We start from the raw sequence: 21555 nt of genomic DNA on the forward strand, positions 1-21555 counted from the left end.
TTCAGCCACCAGAGCAGTAGTGAGGTCAGGTACTGATGTTGGATGATTGAAACTATCAAAGATATTGGGTGAAGCTCCATCACTCCAGAGCACAGCCTAACACTGGTGGGCTTCATACCCCTCTATCCAACACTTGGCATTGGGCATGGTGACCTGGCTTGTGTTTGGCTGCTCCAGGGCATCCTGTTCTATATGCAGTGCTTTTCTATGGAGATTGTACATGTTGCAAGTCGCTACATTTGCTGATTAGAAGGATCTGGATACTTTTGGGTGGCTGCTATTACTTAATGATGCACCAAAATAGAATTTCTAATAACAATAACTGATAATTAACACCTTACTCGTACCAACGCCTGATCAGTTCAGGTTTTTGTCTTAATGAATTCACACTATAATCCACATATATAGTGCGTTGAATGTAAGTAAATGTAACTCTAAAGATGGGTCATTGCTTAATTACTTGCACTACTGTTTATATTTATATTTGCACTATTTATACCTACAGACCTTAATCTGTATGTGCCTTATGTTACTTTAGTGTTAATTTCAGGACCTTCTTGTTTAATGTTATCGCTACACCATGCGGGTCTGAGAGTAACACAGTTTCAGTACTCTGTATGTCCTGTACATACTGTAGCATGGACTATAAAAGCTGACTTGACTTGACTAATGTGACCTATTCTTACTACAACTTAATCAGGCGTGACCGTTGTAAACATTTACAGCGAGGATAATCAGATAGCAGTGCACAGGGCCGATGCACCCCTGAGCAAGTTTGTCTGGACCCAGCCTATCCTGCAAACCTTATTTCAAGTCCTTTTAAAATGAAACAGGATCCATAACAAAGAATGAAGCACTGAACACTGTTCTACACCTATTGAAATAGATCAGGGATATTCTCCTGCTATCTAATATAGATAAGAGTGTCATTTGTCATGAGACGGCAGGCATGGAGCTCAGCGTGTTAAGGAGGCTGCATGAACTGCGACACCGTATTCTTCTATAATAGCAGCTGTTTTCAGATCAGACAGGCTGGTTAAGCATTTCACTGTGAAATCGTAATAAAACAGAGTTGTCTATCCATTTGTTATTGATGCTTAGAGTCAAGTTTTTTTGAGAATCTATTTGATGACCCCTGGTTTATAGTGTTCACAATTGAGCAATGTACTGTGGTGAATGTTACATTTTGAGGCTTTTAGTCGGGGCACATCTTGTCCAGTTGTATAAGGAAGCAGGATGTGCTTATTAGGGGGCAGGTTAAAGCACTGGGTTGATAAATAGGTAACCACAACAGTGATTTGAGAGAACATGAACAACCAGCATTGTTGATAAACACTTTAAACCTGACTAATATAATCATCAATAGAAAACACAGATAATGTTTCTATAACAGCATATAAATAAAAGAAAAAAGCAAGAACACAATTTTCTGTTTGAAAACAACCAAAAATAGCTTTTCTTTGGTGTGCCATGAGTGGCTAGAGAATGGTGTCCTCAACATTGATTCACAGCGTTAGATAAACTGAGGGACTCTTTTGCATGTGTTCAGAATAAAAGTTGACTGTTTTTTGCTTAAATGTAAAGTGCAAAGTGTTTTTTTTTTATTTATGCAGTTGTTTTTCAGTTATTCATTTCTCAGGAGAAAAGTCTGAGGAGATGAGCTCTGAGATAATCCAGTGTCATAAGCAAGGGAAAAGAAAGACATAAAAAAAAGTGAAAAGCAGATGTTTCCAGTTTAAAAAATCATTGAAAAGTGGGACTCCTTACAACCACCTACAAGACCTGATATACACAAACTGTCTCCCTGTCAGATAAACACTTAAAGCTTTCATCTTTGAGAGAGAGGAGAAAATCAAGCTGCTTCAGATCTGAAAACGTACAGGTGTTTCTGTCCATCCTTCCACTGTGAGAAGAAAACACGGCTATGGATGTGAAAGGATGTGTAGCTGTCACGAAGCTCTTACTGAGAAAAGAAAATGTAGACAAAATTACAAGTAAAGAAGAAAATTTGCTAATCAACACAAAGAAGCTGGTGTTCTCATAACAATGGACCGACCACCCCGGAGTTCAGACCTCAAAGTCACAGGGATTACTTTGCTTGTGAGAAGCAGAAAATCCAAGCAACTTTTTACGTTGAACTTTGGAGGTGAGGAAAAATATCTATGTAGATTTCTTTGAAAAAACGGACACACTAAATAAATAAAAAAGAGTGTGTTTACATGCACTCAGTGATCCGATCATAATCAAATTTCTGCAGTTATCTGATCAAATGCTCGTGTAAGCAACACGCTCCAATTTCTTAGGTTGGAGTAAGATTCAGAAATTAAGTAATCAGTTAAAGAGAGCTGGATTTTAGCTCAGATTTTCAGATTTTCAGTTAAATACAATATTCTGATGAATAACTTGTACATAATGGCTATTTTGACTGAAATTAAGTAAATGAAGGTGGTCTCTGACAGTACTGTTCATGTGTGTCAGTGTGCAAGTACACTAAATTAGAGAGTGGAGTCTCAGGAGGAGGTTGATGATGAGGACGAAGGATAGGCTGTGGGAGTGATTGAAACATTGAGAGCAGAGGATGAATACTGAGAGGGGAGACAAGGAACGGGTATGAGTGTCTAGAACAGTCTGTGTATGTGGGGGGATTGTCAAGGGGGAGCAGGCGTGCGTGTTTTCAGAGTCAAGTAGTTTGGCATTGTGTGTCCCTGAGGGGCTTCCAGGGAGCAGTGTGCACATATGTGCTTGTGTTGTGTCTGTAGGGCTGACAGTGCAGTCACAGACAGACAGCAGAGTGACAGGAGGGGGCAGCTGATGGCAGTGCAGTGACACATTCAAGGGCAGTCAACATGAATAACCTTCATTACCACCAACCTCTCTCTCTCTCTCTCTCTCTCTCTCTCTCTCTCTCTCTCTCTATCTATCTGTCTATCCATCCATCTATCTGTCTATGATGTGTAATGCAGTAGCCCACGTTTCATGTCCTCTCCCAGCTCCACTGTAGCTGTGACTCGTGCTTTCATCTGCTTTTTATAGCTAATAGGTTCATCCGTAATGACTCTGTATTCAGTGCACTAGACTCATTACAGCGAGATGAATTAGCCACTGAAAGAACACATAGGTTAATTAACCTTTAAGTTAGATGACTCATTTTTCTGATGCTGCCATCTGTATAATTGGACTCTAGACAGCTCGAGCTGCAAAATCCCAATGCCTGCTGGAATCCACGCTTGTGGAGCTTTCAGGAGCAACTTTAAAAAATAGGGATGATCCAAAAATGTCCTCCCCTCTATTGGTAGACAAACATTTTAATGACAGTACTGTTATTTATAATGACTCCTTAGTCCCAGTTTGCTGTGTTGCTGCAGTTGCTAAGTGACTCCCAGCTGAGCGTTGCCATATTTATAGTATCCATGCTGAAGCCTGATGAAAGAAAACACAATTAGAAGCATAACAACACCTCCCTCCTACACTAACCCACTCTCACCCTCTACTCTCTCCTTAAGAGAGCAGCACACACTCGCGCTGAGCCATTCACTCTGCCAATATTGGAAGTATGTGTAATCTACACAAGTCCAGAGAGACCATAAGGTAGTTAGAATTTTCTGGATTGTTATCTTGAGGTAAGTTAATTATCTTGTTATCACAAGATAACAAAGTTGTTGTCTATAACAAAGTTGTTATCTTGCAATAACGAATGAGTTATCTTTGTATCCTGAGATAACAAAAGCTTTCTTGAGAAAATGAGTTAATTAGATGGTGATCTAATTAATAATGAGTGAGTTATCTTGTTATCTCATGATAACAAAAGTTATAATCTTGAGATAACGAGTTCCGTACCTTGACATAATCAAGATAACAAAGGTGTTCTCTTGAAATAGCAAGTTAGTCATCTTGTTATCTCGAGATGACAAAAGTTATCTTTAAATAATGAGTTAAATATCTTACATCAAGATAACAGAGGTGTTATCTTGAAATAACAAGTTAGTTATCTTATCTTGAGATAACAAATTAATTAGCTTGTGATCTCAAGATAACAAAGTTTAAACTGTTAAATCTCTTCATATGTCCCCAGGTCTTTTTAACCTACCTGTGTGCTTTATCTACACACCTATTTTCTTTGCTGCAAGTTCATTCATTCTTGGGATCAGTTTCTGAGCTGTTGAGTGTTTATAGCGTTTATGTTGGCTGAAGTGCAGCTGAAAGGTGTTGGGGGGTATCAGCACAAATTATGTTGCAGTGCATGCTGGGGCTGTAGTGCAGCTCACTGTGAAATAGACTAATTCTAGTTGAAAATCAAAATAATATTGATGTCTGGGCTGGATTGTTCCACAGGCCTGATCTGGCCCATGAGCCTCGTGTTTGACACATAGGGAGAAGGATGTCTTTAATTAAAATTCAGTAAGGTCCAGTTAGAGAAAATCTCCTCAAGCAAAAGTCTGGAATAATAATGTCATAATGTCTAACTTGCTTCATGATATACTGTTTACTAAAGTAGCCTAGTAGGTATATCCACTAGCAGAACAAATCAGAGCCGGGCTGGGGGTGGGGCAAATGACTGGGCCCTTTATACCCTTTATTATTTAATAAAGCTCATCATAACATCATTTTACAACATACACATGCCCGCAACAGCGGGGCTTACAAGCTTCGGGACCAAACGCTGTCATTTTGAAGTCCATCAAGGACATGAAATATAACACACCAAGAGAACAACAAAAACATTAGGCTACATGGTAACTAATGATAAAACAACACAAATTCAAAGCAGTTCAGCACCACGGATAGCGATTGGATCATTTTGACACCCACTCTATCTACGTCAAATCAGTAGCTTTTAAGTTTGGTAAAACTGGCTCAGTGGCCCACATGTTCACAAACAAGTACTAGCCTATTCACTACTATTTGAAGGGCATATGACGAGCCTTGTGCTCTGCGAAATCTTCCACGATGCTCTGTATGTCCTTCTTTGCTCTCTCATTCTCTATGGACAACATGGCAAGTCCATTCAGTCTCTCCTGTCCCACTGTGCTCCTCAAGTGGTTTTTAATGAGTTTTAACTTGGAGAATGAGCACTCAGAGATTGCAACGGTGATGGAAAGAGTCAAAAATGGAGGGCGGTACAATCCTGTGATGTAAGGTAGGCTATGCCTTTGGACGTATACCGTGCTCATCTGGATACAATCAGGATAGGGCCCGCCTTCTCCAGCTCTCTTCGGACGTGATAGAGGCCCGGCTACTTGAAATCTTATCCTCTCTCCCATCCAGGCTGGGGGCGTGCCGTCCTCCCAGCCCCCCTGAAGCATGGGTATATCATCATCTTATGTAGTGAACAACTAAATGTCAAATCAAATAAAATTTAATTCAGTCATATTTCAAGAATATTTATAGTCAGTTTTCTCCTTTTAGAGCACATCATGTAAATACCTCACTTTCATCTCCAACTTCTGTTTTTTCATCCCCCCCCACTCACTCGAGTCTCAGTGCTCATTGTAATGTACAGATCTGATTGGCTGAGTAGCATCATGTGTGATATTTACTATGAATGCGATTTGTATGTGAGTTTCCCAGGCCACTAAATCCGTTCTGTAAAGGCTAGAAACGTAGCGCTGATTAAAATAGGACCATCCAGTCAAAATGAAATAACTCTCATAGTTTATCGGTTATAGCTTCAGGTCCACATAGGACAGCATCTGGGTCTAGACTCAGACCGCGGTCTGCCTGTTAGTGACCTCTGCTGTAGAGTGAGATTTTCTGCTTTAAAGACTAGGAAAACCCCCTTCTGATGATGTGGCTGGAAAGTGGGAAGAGCTTGTGGAAAACTCAGATGCTTTGGGATGGATTTGAAAGCCGTTATCTAGATACTGCAGTGTGGCTTCTGCTCTCTTGTTGAATGTTTCTGGCATCTATTTTGTGCTGAAAATAAATAGAATTGCTGTTTTCTGTACAATTTAGTTTGTTTGTTTTATTAGCTTTTAGATCAACAGCCATGATTGACACCACAGAGTTGTATGATGTATTTGCATAATGCATGCTGGGTATTTAATTGAGAGACCACCGATGAACATAAACATAAAAATGGTATCAAATTGTACATTCTGTCAAACAGATGAAGCTGAGGGATGTAATGTTGCCCTAGAAAACACCGAATAATACATCATAAGACATCACAACTACAAAATAACATATTGCTGCTGTCAGAACAAACCCTTTCATCTCCATTTTTGTTGTTTTTCAGTTTTTGACATAATTAGAAAATAGCCATTACCCTTTACATTGTCTGTACATTTCATGGTGAATGGACCAAAAGAAATGATCCAAAATTGCTTGGAAAAACTTCTGGTTCCATTAACTTCTCCTTTGAAGTTTCAATTTTGGAGATAGGGGGTTTTGTTTGTTGACAGCAGCGATTTATGGAATTATGCAGTGACCAAAAAAAGTATCAAAACTATTCTGTCTTCTATTTTAGATTCTTCAAAGTAGCCCCCTCCCTTGCAACACTGCCCAATCTTGGCATTCCCTTAATCAGCTTAATTTTGGAGCCACCTAAGATGCTTTTCCAACAGGCTTGAAGAAGTTCCACTTATGCTGAGCACACAGTGCCTCAGTGTCTGCTGAAAACCACTTGTTTGGGCAGGGCTGGATTACTGACCATGACATTGGGAGCAGTATCCAGATAGTTCTGACTGCTGGGGGCCCTGGGGGGCCTAAGATCACAAGGAGTGACTCATTACGTGGCCCATAATTGGGACAGTCTACTGCAGATATAAAGATGAATGAATAGTTTTTGAATAAGTACAAGTGAGTAAATCAATTGCAAGTGAAATGGGATGTTCTAGTCGGGGTGTGATAGTGTTGTTAATGTACGCTGAAATCAGCTGTGGACAGAGCTGAATGTCTATGCCTCAGTGTAATCTTTAAATTCAGTAGAGCTGAGTTAGTTCTGGAACAATTGAGAGAGAGAGAGAGAGAGAGAGAGAGAGAGAGAGAGAGAGAGAGGGGGGGGGGGGGGGCAGCTGTCCCAGATTCGTCTCTTTTCTGTGGGCCGTCCCTTTCTGCGCCTCCTACTTCATTTTTGATCTCATCATTCATTTCGTGGGGAAACATTTCTTTGACATTAATGGAAGATTTGTACTTTAGTAAGACTTGTGAGCTCCCATCAAGTGTGTCTTGTCAACATTGATTGTGGTGGAAAACACAGTCCTGTCATTTTTACGAGGCACTTTCTTCACTGAATGACCGTGAAGGATGTGACACAACTGAATGGCGTCTGAAGCTGAACCTGTTGCAGTGACTGAAGTGGCCACGGGAGAGAATGATGGTTTAAACAAGGCAGACTGATAGGCCAGAGGGGTCAGATAGCAAAACGAGAGAGAGAGAGAGAGAGAGAGAGTGAGAGACTATTCCTTTACTTCCATGCTTGCCTACCTAGTTTATTTTCTATTATGCCCATATCTGTGTATTATTTATTTATTTATTTTTTTATATTATTTTATTAATATTATATTAGTTCATCTGCCCTGCGATGGACTGGCGACCTGTCCAGGGTGTATCCTGCCTTCCGCCCGAAGACTGCTGGGATAGGCTCCAGCAACCCCGCGACCCTGACGGAGAAGCGGCTTAGAAAATGGATGGATGGATATTAGTTCATTTTCCTTCATATGTAAACATGCTTTAAGCTTTATTGCCTCCTTTTAATTATTTATCCTCTACAAACTTTTATTCAGTTGTATATTTAAGGGCCCATATGCTACGTTTCCTTTTACGAAGTCCATTTTATTCTTTCTTTGAAGCTGCCTGGTTTTAAGTACCATTTTCCAGTCTCTAATTTATCACTTATTTCATGTTTTTTGTTACTGTATCGTTAAGACAAGATATACGCAAATTACCTCTGTTCTCTTTGGCTGCTGTGTATTGTGCCTCATTCAAAAAGCACTCAGAGCTGAAACACTCTTTACAACTTCATGTGAATGGGCGGAGCTACACTGCGGTAGATTAAATAGTAGGATATATGTAAATGTGTTAATTTTACATTAAGATCAGACTGATCTGCAGGTTAGTTTTCATATATGGACTGTTTAGAAAACATAAGAAAAACACGTGATTGACGGTTTACAATCTGCACTTTCAACACAGTTTCTTCACTTGTGTTAATGAGCTGTGAGTGAGAAATACTGAATATCAAACTACTCCATGCTTTTCTTATCACCAGTCGTAACTTCTAAGGGTTGACCTGTTAGCTACTAGGAGTTGCATGAATATGTTGTGGACAAGTATTTTGTTAGTACCTTTTTAATAGGTACTGGAGTGACAGTCTGAGGTGTGAGATGTTTTTTGTTGGATTTTAATGAGTTATAGCCTCAGACACTCTGCCAGTGTCTGATGTAAACTGCACGCTAAAATCACCACAGCTCTCAGAATCTCACCTCCCACAAGGAATTTAAAGACGCTTTGGCTGCCCACACCCACGGTCTGCTGGTTTATTAGTTGCTTATAAAGTTAAATACTAGTAGCATACAGTCATATCTATAGAAAACCTTTCAGGCTGACACGTAGGCCGAGCCGCTGAGCCAGAAAACATCCTTGCCAGCTTGTTTTAAAAGGTTGTTCTTGAATTTAGTTTGAAACCGTAGGTGGTAAGTAAATGAGATGTCCTTGTGTGTTTGCCAGCCGCTACTCAGATGATGGTGAGTTTGCTTTTTTTCAGAGGCACGTCGCACTAAACATTCTGTGATTGGTCAATTTGCATATCAGTCAAATGGAGACGGTTCTCGAATCTCAATCTGGCCTACAAGTCTGTATTTCAGTGCGGTCTGATGCAGCTTGCACTGAAATTTTCATCTCATGTAGTATTTCTGCACTAATTAAATATTTTGCTGCTGTCGGAAGAAAACCTTGTATCTCCATTTTTGCTGATTTTCACTTTTTGACATAATATGAAAATACTTGTTGATCTTTACATTGAGTGTAAATGTCATGATAATTGGACCAAAAAAAAAAAAAAAAACAGCCTAAAATGACTTGGAAAAAAGTCACTGGTTCCATTGATTTACATTAAAAGTAAAGTAGATTTTTTCCTTCTTCTGTAAAGTCATTTTTCGAGATACAAGGTTTTGTTCCAACAGCAGCGATTTAGTTCTTTGTCTTTAGCTGAGAAAACTGGTTTCTGTTCTCTCCTCCTGCCTCGTCCATGCGTCTTTTTCACCATCGCTGTGCTTCACGCGCTGTTCTCAACTAGTCAGGTATCGCCCACAGCACAGACTAGTGGATTTATCAGTCCACTAGCCGACGATGAGTCTAGGAACCTCCTTATCCGCTACTGATAATTTGCTTGAATAAACACACATGAGAGCCATCATCAGACCTTTCTGTGTAATTGTCTTTGTAATTATGTAGGAGCAGAGTTATCAGAGGGTGCGTAAGTGAGTGTGTGAGAAGTGTTTCCGTCAGAAGTTAAAGCAGAGCTCCAGAGGTGGGGCTTTTCAGTAATTTGTGTTGTGAAGCCTCTTTTCCTCTTTGCTTACATGGTCACCAAATTAGTGAACACAATACATAATTTTCAAGGTGTCATTCAATAAATGTCAAACCATCTATCTAACATTTGCTAAAGGTTAAACAGTGCTGCTAACTAGCAGAGAAGAACTGATTATCATTAGCTTGATAACAGTTCTGCTTACCATAGAACATTTCTGGCTAACAAAAGCACCAACACCATTATAAATGATAATGACTTAAATCTTAAGGAGTGAAATCAAGCAACCAGCACTGAAGGGACAGAATGGCAACAATGTTCTGTGGTGTTTGGACCTGTAGCTTGATTGGCTAACTTAACGTTAGCTTAGCGAGCAGGCTACAGACCCCAACAGTGCCATGCACCACAATACAGGCTTGATTCTGACTAACTGGTGCTCTGTTGACACAGCTTTAGAGGATAAAAACTAATGTTTGACAGAGGAAATGTCAGCTGCCTGGTGTTAGAATGATAGAAATCTGAAATCTAACGTGTTCTGGAGCGAGAGTAGCTCTTAGCCATTGCTGCCCTGCTACAGTCTACAGGCTAACAGTCCGAGCAGGGAGACCAGAGGCTCTCAGTGAGTGAAAGTGAGGAAATGGAGGAAATACTCAGGTATCTTAAACAAATGGACTGTCTTTTCATTCATCATCAAGGAGTTTACTGTCACACATCCATTTTTTAATGAGTCACATTGAGTCTAATATGGAAAAAACAACGGGTTTGTGAGACGGGGGCCAGTTGCGACAGTGCCAACGTCTTGGGAAACTCAAATAAATGGCATGCTGTGTGTCTTTTATCAGACTTTAGCCCATCTTGCGTACTTTAATGTTCTAAGCAACTCATGAATTGTTTGAAGATTGAACTAAGCTAAAGTGGGCTTGTTTCAATGCCTGAAAAATTAGCTAAGCAGGACAGAATAGTACACATCTAACATCCAAACTGTGCTCTTTTCCCATTCATTTACTTTTATTTGACAATATTTGGATTATAAATGGTATTTTCACATTGAACAACAGCTTGTTGCAGACAGTAACCTAGAAAAGCGTTTCTAACAGGGGCTCTAAGTGATATTAAGGTTCACTACAAATAGAAGTCAGCTCAACTCAAAATTATATAGTAACTGATTACATGGCTTTTCTTGAGTCAAAAGTTCTCTTAATGCTTTTAGTACTGCAGTTATGTAAATAAAATTAACTTGTTTTTTTATACTTAACTTCCTTACCAGCCAAGACTCTCTCCATCACACCACCCTGCGAGACATTGAGTACACACTCATGGATGGCTATGGCATCGCTGGGGCTCAAAATCACAACCTCCCACTGGGTAGACGGCTCAGTCCACTGCACCACTCAGGAACACATGAAGCAACTCTGATTTTGTGTCTACAACTGTTTAATACACTGGAGAAAATATTTGTTGTTTTGACTTTGAAGCATGGCATCATCTCATGTGGTGCAGCTGTATAATAATTTATCCCAACATCAGGAGGTTGTGAGTTTGAATCCTAGCAATACCCCACAGCGGTCCATTATACAGAAACCCAAGAGGAGAATATGCCAGATGGGACTGTGTGATAGAAGGAGCGCCAGCTAGTGGGGAAACAGAGTAAAGAAAAAAAACACATTCAGTTTAGTTTATCTAACCAAGATGCAGATCTAGAAACAGTAGCTTGGAGAATTTTTGACTCAACTAAGACCTTTAAGTTGTGTGAGGTGTTCTCAACTTGGCTCAACTCAAGAAAAGCCATGTAATCAGTTACTAAATCATTTTAAGTTGAACTGACCTCTCGTTTATTACAGTGTAATGATCTGTCTTTCAGCAAATTAATATTAGTGATAATGATTTCTTCAAAACTAAATCTGTGAAGTACTAATGTAAATGCCTCTATGCTGTGTTAAGCCTGTGTTGCTGTCGCAGAAGATAACTGATGCAATACTTTGAAGAGGTTCACTAATAAAGGAAGAATGTGGCTTACAACTAACGAGGTTCGATTTGATTGGCTGAGCCAGGTGTGGCTCTTTTCTTCAATGCTGAACAGCGAAGGATTGCCAACGACTCTTGTATTAAAGACTCTCTGCCTGCTATCACACTTAGTTTTTCCTGGCTTTGAATTTTTTCACCAGCGTCACCTGTTGGTGGCCTCTCACACTGTCAGTCAGTGAGTCCCTCCAGAATATAAATGGGTGGAATTAATTTTATTTTGATATAAGATAATTATTTTTAAATACCGCAGTATAACTTAGTACCATTAATCTGCCAACCCTATTACATTATTATTATTACTTTATTATTATGGTGTTACGTTAACATCAGTTTATTTTAAAGACTTTGGATTGAAAGCGTTTCTCAGTGTACATTTCAAGCCATATGTCATATCCACTATCAATTTCTGTGGCCAGGTTCAGAGTTTAATTTATTATTGCTGGTACACTTAGACAAATTGAGCAGTACTGGGCATCACAGCGTGGCAGTGCACATTAGCGGTGACTGCCAGCAGTGGTGTGTGCACCCTTTTTTAAAAACAAGAATTTTAAATGATGATCGGAATGGAACAGACCTCTCACTCTCCGCCTTTACTGGAAAAACCTGAGGAATACTTAGCCATTCACTGTCCTGGAACCACACCGTGTGTACCAAGCGTCCGTATCCATATTAATGTATTCAGTGAAATATGAAAAGCAAGGCTGATCCTGCACTCTGCTGTGTCTGGCCTGCAGTGTGAGCTCACTGTAAACACTATGATGTTTGCTACAGTGTATATGGAGGGAAATCCTGGGGGAAATCTCTCTCACATTGACTTATGGAAGCTGGTGGTTATTTATAATGGTGAAGATGAGGAAATCGATGCTGAGGGATTGGCCATAGGCCCTGGCCCTTAGTGCATGTGCACCACTAATTGAGCCACACATCTTATAGGGAAGACACTTGCTCATGCCATTAATAATACTGTACCAAAACACACACACACAAACACATATACACACACACACACACACACACACACACAGAGGGTTGTTTTTGTACACTGTCTGAATGTGTGGTCATGTATCTCGTGCGTATATATATAGTACAGTGTGCCCTACATTCATTTAATTTCTGGTCAAATGGCCATTTAGTACAAATGACTGTTTTTTAAGGAGATATTTCAGAAGAACTTGGACATAAACTAATCTTGCATAAGAAAGTAAAAGTGAAAAAAGGTGAAAAAACTGGAGTTCAAAAAAGGTTAAAATATACAGAGAAAAATAATAATAGTACGAGACCCTTATTAGTCCCACAACAGGGAAATTTCACCTCTGCATTTAACCCATCCGTGAAGTGAAACACCACATACACTCTAGTGAACACACACACACTAGGGGGCAGTGAGCACACTTGCCCGGAGCAGTGGGCAGCCCAATCCGCAGCGCCCGGGGAGCAGTTGGGGGTTAGGTGTCTTGCTCAAGGACACCTCAGTCACATGTTGGTACTAGAGATCGAACTGGCAACCTTCCGGTCACGAGACTGGTTCCCTAACCTCCAGCCCACGACTGCCCCTAAAAAGAGACTCCTAACAACTTTGCAGGACCTGGCTGGCCACTAAAACTGTCCCCATCAGATAAACAGCATTTAAGCTTTCATGTTTGAAAGAGAGGAGAAAATCAAGCTCTACTTTTGCCTCCTTCACTGAAAAAAGGAAATAGACAAAAAAGAAGAAAATTTGAAAATCAAACAAAAAACTGTGTGTTAATTCTGTTTTCTGCTTTTTTAATGATGCTAACATGTGTATATATATGTATATATATATATATAAAAAACGTGACATCCCATATGATGTTGACCCACCCTTGATGTTGACCCTGTTCTGGCAAGGCTTCACACAAGATTTAGGAGTGTGTTTATGGGAATTTTTGACGATTCTTCCAGAAGCGCATTTGTGAGGTCGCACAGTGATGTTGGATAAGAAGGCCTGGCTCGCAGTCTCCGCTTTAATTCATCCCAAAGATGTTCTATCGGGTTGAAGTCAGGACTCTGTGCAGGCCAGTCAGGTTCTTCCACACCAAAGTCACTCATCCATGTCTTTATGGACCTTGCTTTGTGCGCTGGTGTGCAGTCATGTTGGAACAGGAAGGGGTCGTCCCCAAACTCTTTCCACAAAGTGGGAAGCATGAAATTGTCCAAAATCTCTTGGTCTGCTGAAGCATTAAGAGTTCCTTTAACTGGAGCTAAGGGGCCGAGCCCACCTCCTGAATAACGAGCCCACCTCCTGAATAACAACCCCACAACATAATCCCCCCCCACCAAACTTTACACTTGGCACAACACAGTCAGACAATACCGTTCTCCTGGCAACTGCTAAACCCAGACTCGTCCATCGGATTGCCAGACGGAGAAGCGTGATTGGTCACTCCAGAGAACACGTCTCCACTGCTCTAGAGTCCAGTGGCAGCGCTTTACCCCACTGCATTCGGCGCTTTGCATTGTGCTTGGTGATGTAAGGCTTGGATGCAGCTGCTCGGCCTTGGAAATATATATATATATACATACATACATACATACATACATACATACATACATAACCAATATATAATAAGAATTTTCTGAGCCATGAACCTAATACTAATCTTAGTTACCATCACTTTATTAACCCCTTACATGGCCAAAGTATTACTTCACAGTTCTGTAATCTAATACTAGCCCAACCTGTTTGCATCGAAGTCCCTCTTCGTACTGAATAATAAGCCTTAATATGAAATATGCCTGAGATTTTAAGGGGTAGAGTCAGAATTTGTTCCTGATATTGTAAGTTAGCACAGTTTTTTTCTGGTGCTCTCTTGAGTCAATCATTTGTGTCATGAAATTGTATGAAAACAAACACACACAGCCAGCTCACTCTCACACTGTGCTTACAGTGGAGCTGGAGCAGTGGGAGCAGTTTGCATCATGTAGCGAGAATGTAATCACAAATGCAAAATGTTGTTTGCAGCCTCTGTGGAGGTTTTTATTGGATTATGATGTTTCCATTCATTAGGCTCTTCCTGGGAGGGAGAAGCAGGAATAAGTCAATAAAGATTTTTTTTCTGAGGTTGTAATGGAGGGGGCAAAGTGGAGAAATATAAGATTCAGAGGCCACAGAAAAATATCATCCCCTTCAATTTACTGAAGTAGGAGCATTTATCTTCAGCAACAGCGTTATGATTGTGGCTATTGCACTTCGGCTGTTATTTTACTGTGTACATTTCACAGTTTACGCCGTTCTTGTTAGCAGAAACAGACGAATCGTGATTGTGCCATTACTGAAGGATATTGCTGATGAGAGCAGTTAATAGATTGACCTTGATTTATTGACTTCTTTTTTGGGGCCTGTTAGATGCAATTACCTAATAATTTTGTTTGTAAAAGTTTTATTTGTATAGTTTTGTTGTTCTTGCTAATAAACAGTGCAGTTCTGGAGTTCTAAAATATGATTGGCCACATTTAAAGCCATTGTAAAAGGGGCAACCTTTACAGAACAGTAGCAGAAATCCCATTTTCAGAAAGTGTAGTGTATAAACTGCACACACAAGACTCTGTTTAGGTTTTCTACATAACATTGAGTTTCCCATTTATATTCTACACCGCTGAGCTAGACTCTATTGTTGTAGCTGTTTCAAACTATGCCTATTGGAAATGGCAGTGACAAATTGGCCCCTATGCTAACTCTGTTGACTCAAAAAGTCACAATCTATCTCAACACTGACCATTCTCTAGGGCTCAACGATTTGGTGTAAATATGCAACTGCAGACCAGAATATCCACCTTTTTGGGTTAATGATTTAATGGCAGTCAGTTATGTACACAGCATGCAGGTGTTTGGTTGCTCCTGATTGGTCTAATCCACCTCCAGGTGCTTCAGAATCTCTCTGATATTATGTTACATTTTTTAGGCGTGTAAGAATATATCAGCATCAAATCAATATCAGGAAAATGATGTTATGCATATTTCAAATCAATATTTGGTGGATTATTTATTGTACTAATTTTACTCATGTTACTGTGGTTGTAATGCTCTACAAATAGAATTTGTCATGTGTAAGAATTATGCACTGCATAAAATGTGTGCTTGCATGTGTGTATTAGTGTGTATGGGTACAGACAAATCATTTCTAATATATTGTAAATATGTTTTATATAAGGCATTTTATAAATAGCTGCTGTCGGAAACCTTGCATCCAAAAAATAATACTTTACTTTTAATGTAATGTCAATGGAGCCAAAGTTTTTTCCAGGTAATTTTGGGCCACTTTTTTTGGTCAGTTCATCATGAATGTAATGTAAAGGGCAACAGGCATTTTCAGAAAAACACAAGATTTTGTTCTGACAGCAGTGAAATGTTTGTGTGTATCAGCTTCAGCAGATGTGTGCATGAAAAATCTTGGGGATCAGCATCAGCCCACAGTTCCCATTTCTCAGTGGAAAGAATGTGATGTTGTAACAGTAGCTACAACACTGTGCATTTGTGGGTGGAGCATGGATGTCAGCTGTTTACTTTGATGTGTGACTTGATTCCACTGAGTCAGTAGATTGTGTTTGATTATAAAGGTGGATTTGACTTTTGTTTGTTTTTTAACTTGAACTTTGAGATAGATTGTGTAAGTATTGATTGTGTGTGTGTGTGTGTGTATTGTGTGTGGTTGTGCTGCGTTACTTTGCATAATGCCTGCAGACAGATGCATTGCTCCACCTATAAATAATGGAAGATCAGCCTCTGACATGCAAATTCAGGGCCAGAAAAACTAAAGAGGCACTTTCACACTGCCCAATCGAACATACATGCTATTTAATATTCAAATCAACTGCTTTCTCTTTGCCCTTTCCAGGGCTCTGAAATCAATAAGCTTCAGGAATTTTATGCAGTCTCTTAGACAGTGATTCCCAGCAGTGTGTGTGTGTGTGTATTGGTTTCTGTGCATTTTAAGGACAAAAACATTCTGAAAACTGGATAAAACAGCTGACCTGTATAACCAACATGTTACAAAATCTTGAACATGCTGTTTTTTAAGTAAAGAGTAAAAGCATTTTTTTCTTTTTGGTTACTGAGGTTAAGATTTAAAGTAAGGCTTTTAAAAATTCTACTGCATGTAATTACCTACATATCGTCACAGGTTTCAAAACCTTAAACAAATAGTAACTTTATAGGAAAAGGGAAAAAATAATTCTTATCTTGTAATGAAAGTTAATGTAACAAGATACTTTTTACTAGTAATTCTGGGACATTTCTATCATGGGACTTTTAACACAATGCAAAGTGAAGTAAATTAAGTCTTTAAATCATATAAAAAAGTAAAAGAAATAGCAAAAATGCAGATACAAAACATTAAAGACATATGCATTACATATCTGAGTACACATATATGTATTCACATATATTTTCTTAATGAAAAGCATTAACTGAACTTTTTTGAGATGCGCTGCTGCAATCAAGTTCTAAATGAGTTAATATTTTTCATGAAATGGTAAAATGTCTCACTCTCAACATCTGTTGTGTTGTATTGTGAATAAAATATGACATTTGATTTTGACATTTGCAAATAATATAATATATATTATATATATGTATATAAATACATGTGGGACACACAGTAGAGTCATGGGCTTTCATTTATTTAATTTCTACTCAAAAAAAGCAATTAAGGCCTGTTTAGATGTTCAGAAATATTTCTGAGGAGATTAGATATTTGGTAAACTGCATAAGGAAAAGCAAGAGTTTCCAAAAAGATTATTAAAATATATAAAATGAGAAAATTAGTGTCCTAATTACTGTGTGAGACCTGGTAGACCACCAACAGATAAACAGCACTTGAAGTTTCATCTTTGAGAGAAAATCAAACTCCACTTTTACTTCTGAAAAAATCCACAGGTGTTTCTGTTCATCCTTCCACTGACAACTCAGTGATGTGGGTCTGAAAGGATGTGTAGCTGCCAAGAAGCCTTTACTGAGAAAAGCAGAGAGACAAAGAGAAGAAAGTTTGCAAATGAAAGACAGAATCTGCTGGTGTTTTTAGAACAATGGACTGACCATCCCAGTGTCCAGACCTACACATAGAGGAGGAGGATACAGTAACAACTGAAAACAGATGTTCTGTTTAGTTGTTCTGACTCTGTGTAATTTTCTCCTAAATAGATGTTTTCTGCATATTTAACACATATGGGATATTGTATTAGTATTATATGGAAACATAATACATGTAATACATATGTATGACTGTATATCTTGACTTGGTGTACGTGTGTGTGTGCACCTGCATGTGTGTCTGTGTGTGCGCGTGTCTGTGTGTGTATGTGTGTGTGTTTACTGCTCAGGCTGTTATAACTGAAGCTTTGTGGAGAGTGTGTGTTGGGTCTTTGTGTATTGTGAGTGAAGCAGAGGGACACACTTGTTTGTTGTGACCTTCACACATACAAAGAGAGATTGGGTGTCAAAGGGATGACAAGAATGATGGAGGAGTGGACGAGTGGAGGATCCCACAGTAATCCAACTCACCTGTTTACTTCCACACTTTTCTCTCTCTCTCTCTCTCTCTCTCTCTCTCTCTCTCTCTCTCTCTCTCTCTCTCTCTCTCTCTCTCTCTCTCTCTTAGTTCAGCATAGCTATACTGGTATGAGTGTATCAGTACAGTATGGGCAAAGGATAATGACAACATCATACTTTCATACTTTAATTCAGTTTATTTCAATTCAAGTCAGTTACATTTGATTCCATTCAGTTCAGTTTTGTTCAAGTCAGTTCATGCCAAAATGTACATTCTCAAAGCATTTCAATGAGAACAATATACACATAGAACAGTTTACATGTGTGTGTGTGTGTGCGCGCGTGTGCGCGTGTGTGTAGTAAAAGCCACATTGTGGCCAGAGATCATAACAATGACATCAGGGTCAGCACCCACAAACCAATCTTTGGTCACATTCAGAATCAGTCTCCACTCTGCTTTCAGTACCGCAAGAGAGACTTTCGACTAACAGCAGCAGGCTGTCGGCTGTAATGCTGTGTTTGTGAGTTTGTTTGTGAGTTTGTTTCTGAGTTTGTTTACTTTTGACAAGAATGGAATCAGTCAGCACAGAAAATTGAGCGCTGTCAATAGCCTTAACCTAATTTTCAGTAAAGCCTTCATCATCAGTATGATCATCCCCTCCACCCTTCCTGGCTGCTCATGCTGCTGCAAATTCAGTTTGCTGTGAACAGAAGCCCCCTGCTGAGAGCGAGAGATCTGCGTGTATTTTTGCTGTGTAGGAGGAAAATAAGGAAGCGTTAGCGCACGGATGAGGCGTGTACTGCCTCTGTCACGTAGGCGTCTTTACTGTGGCTTTATTCTATTCTGTCTGATGCATGTTAACTACCCTGCACAACATCAGAGCCAAAACATGCCTGCAGATTCAGGGCATGACGTGCTTTAGGTGTATTAGTTAGGGCTGGTTGCTTGGGCCACCTGTTTGTAGCTGAAATTATTAGCCAGCTACATAATAAAAAACATTATTAAACGTGGACAGATCTTCATTTGAGGAATTTGAGGATAGATCAAACCAGTTGACATATGTCACGTATGTGACTAACAGAAGTTAGATATAAGAGAATTTCATAAATGCTGAAATATGTCATGTCCATATAGGAAATCAACTCAAACCATCTAAATAACCAGACAGCAAAAATTATACTAGCTGCCTCACTGTTATGGTGTGTCTTATGAGGTATATCTAGACTAATGAAGTACATATGGCTTTGCGTTTAGCAGAAAAATAGGACAAGAAAATTAGAGACTGTCATTAAAACTTTCAGTGACCAACAACTTCCTCTCTGTTCAATTCTAATTTAGACAGAAGTATTGGTGCTGGGCACTAAATGTGCTTGGAGTTCCAGATTTTATCTTTGACCTTAGTGTTTTTGCAGATTCTGGTTTGTCTTTTAACTTCTGTATGAACATCTTTAAGGTTGCATTGTACCGCTTTACTGCTGTGCTAATCCTGCAAGATGCTAAAGAATGAATGAATTAGCATGTTCACCTCCTCTTGTACAGTTTGCACTGGCTTCCTTGTAAATTCTACACTTGTTTGTGTATTATTAGAATGTGCAGTTTTGACTTTCTTATGGACGTTGTGTACTGGAAGGGAGGTTTTTAATGTTACAGTGTAAGCATATATTTTCATACCTTATTCTACCCACTGACTCATCGCTGTAGGCCACCTGCAGTGTGGCTGACTGTGTCTGTATGCTTGTGCCTGTGGGATAAATGCTTTCTGTATAGTTTCTCCTCTGTCTCTGTATAATAATTTGCATAACAGGTCATTTTAGAAAGCGCTGGGCCTTCTGGCTGCTAGAGATTGGATATTTGGCAGCAAACACTGGCCGTCTGAAGAAGTGGAAGACCTTCATGCCAACCAGTAGATTTACTGGCTTGAGTGAAATTCTGCTCAATCAGCTAGGCTGTGTGATGATCCATGGTCGGGGAAATAGAAAGTGACAGAGAGAAGGTGGCTTGGAGTCACCTTACTGACCAACCGTTGCCCCTATGAGTCAGTGTGTGGATATAGATCCACAAGCCAATCGTCAAAGAGCCATGAGTACTTTGTCATTTTTAAAGGGAATTTCATAGATTTTTCAAAATTTCTATAAGTTTGAAGTGTTATTCAGAAATATTGTGTGAAATATGGCATTTTGGAGAAACCTACTGGGTGAGAACTGCTCACAGTGGAGGTGATAGGAACCAGACAGCCGAGGAATTTTATGCCAAGTTTTTTGACGGAATGTTGTAATATGAAGTAGTTATGTGTGTGGCCTGGTGTGTGAGACATCGTTTTTTGGCCTAAAACATATATTTTTTAAGTACATTCAAGGTGTAAAGGTACATGCAGGGCATTGAGAGGAAAAATAGAACCCAAAGAAAATGGTACTACAACAAGAAAGAACTGAATTAAATAGAACTGACTGAAACAAAGTGGTATGCAACAACAAACGGGAGGATATCTCATTTACTAACTATTAAATTCTACAAAGAAGACTCTTAAATAACTTTTAAAAAAGTGATGCTGTGAACTCCGCAAATATTTTTCAATCCAGAGAGTATTTCTTGCTCTAAAGGCTTATTGTTGTCACAGTGTGCAGAGCAGGCAACTGCTGGGCAAACTTTGGCCCTCAAACCACTATGGAACTCACATCATCCATTTTACATCCATGTTACCATCTTGGCTGTAAATATATCTAAGTACATGCTAATGTCCATGTCCTAGTGTAAGCTAGAATATATAATGTAATAAACATGCAGACTTACTTTGCTGTGCTTTAGCTCAGCTATAACCACTGTTCTCACATCTCCAGCAGGAAGCTTTTCCACAAAAGCAGAACAGTTTCTTGTAAAATGTCTCGCAATGTTCGTCTTTTTACGACACTGAAGTCGGCTTCTCATTGGTCAGCTTCTTGTTCGAAGTTGTTAAGATGAAGTCAGTTTCTCGTTCAAATTTTCCCGTTTCACCTTAAATGGTGCCACAGATACATCCTGGCACCTCAGGCTCCGCTTAAGGTGAAACAGGAAAATTTGAACAAGAATCTGACTTCATCTTTGTGACTTTTTAGTGGTTGACAGTTTCGCAGTGCAGATTGTACCTATCAGGAAACCAGCTTGAGTGATTATAAAAGCAAAAAAATCAGTCCGTTTGTCTCCAAATGATCAGTGTTTGTCTTAAATCTTTCTCTTTGCCTTTTCGTTAGCTACGAGGTAGGCAAGATTGTTCTTTGTGTTGCTGTGGTGACCAGCAGTCTGCGCACCAATGTTCAGGATTAAAGGGTGAATTATCAGATATAGTCTACAGCTCCAGCATTTAAGACCATTTTTGTTAAAACTGCGTTGAACGATCAGCAGTAACAGGCCAGTAAAGGAGCCGAATGCGGCTGTGGAGCCACATGCTGATCCCTGAGCTAGACAATCTGAATTCAGCTGACAAAATCCTGATTAGATCATCAAATCTTATGTTGAGAATAGTAATACTAATATTTCATTTTTCTGTGTTTTACAAATATTTGCTAATGAACAAAA

General features: G+C 39.4%; 1 protein-coding gene across 2 annotated transcripts in view; it reads left to right on the forward strand.

Moving 5' to 3' along the window:
- Window positions 1-21555, forward strand: part of abca2 (ATP-binding cassette, sub-family A (ABC1), member 2) — a 123925-nt gene that overhangs the window by 40260 nt on the left and 62110 nt on the right. The window lies entirely within an intron of this gene.

This window comes from Pygocentrus nattereri, chromosome 20 (assembly GCF_015220715.1).
Source record: "Pygocentrus nattereri isolate fPygNat1 chromosome 20, fPygNat1.pri, whole genome shotgun sequence".
In the NCBI taxonomy this organism is placed as follows: Eukaryota; Metazoa; Chordata; class Actinopteri; order Characiformes; family Serrasalmidae; genus Pygocentrus; species Pygocentrus nattereri.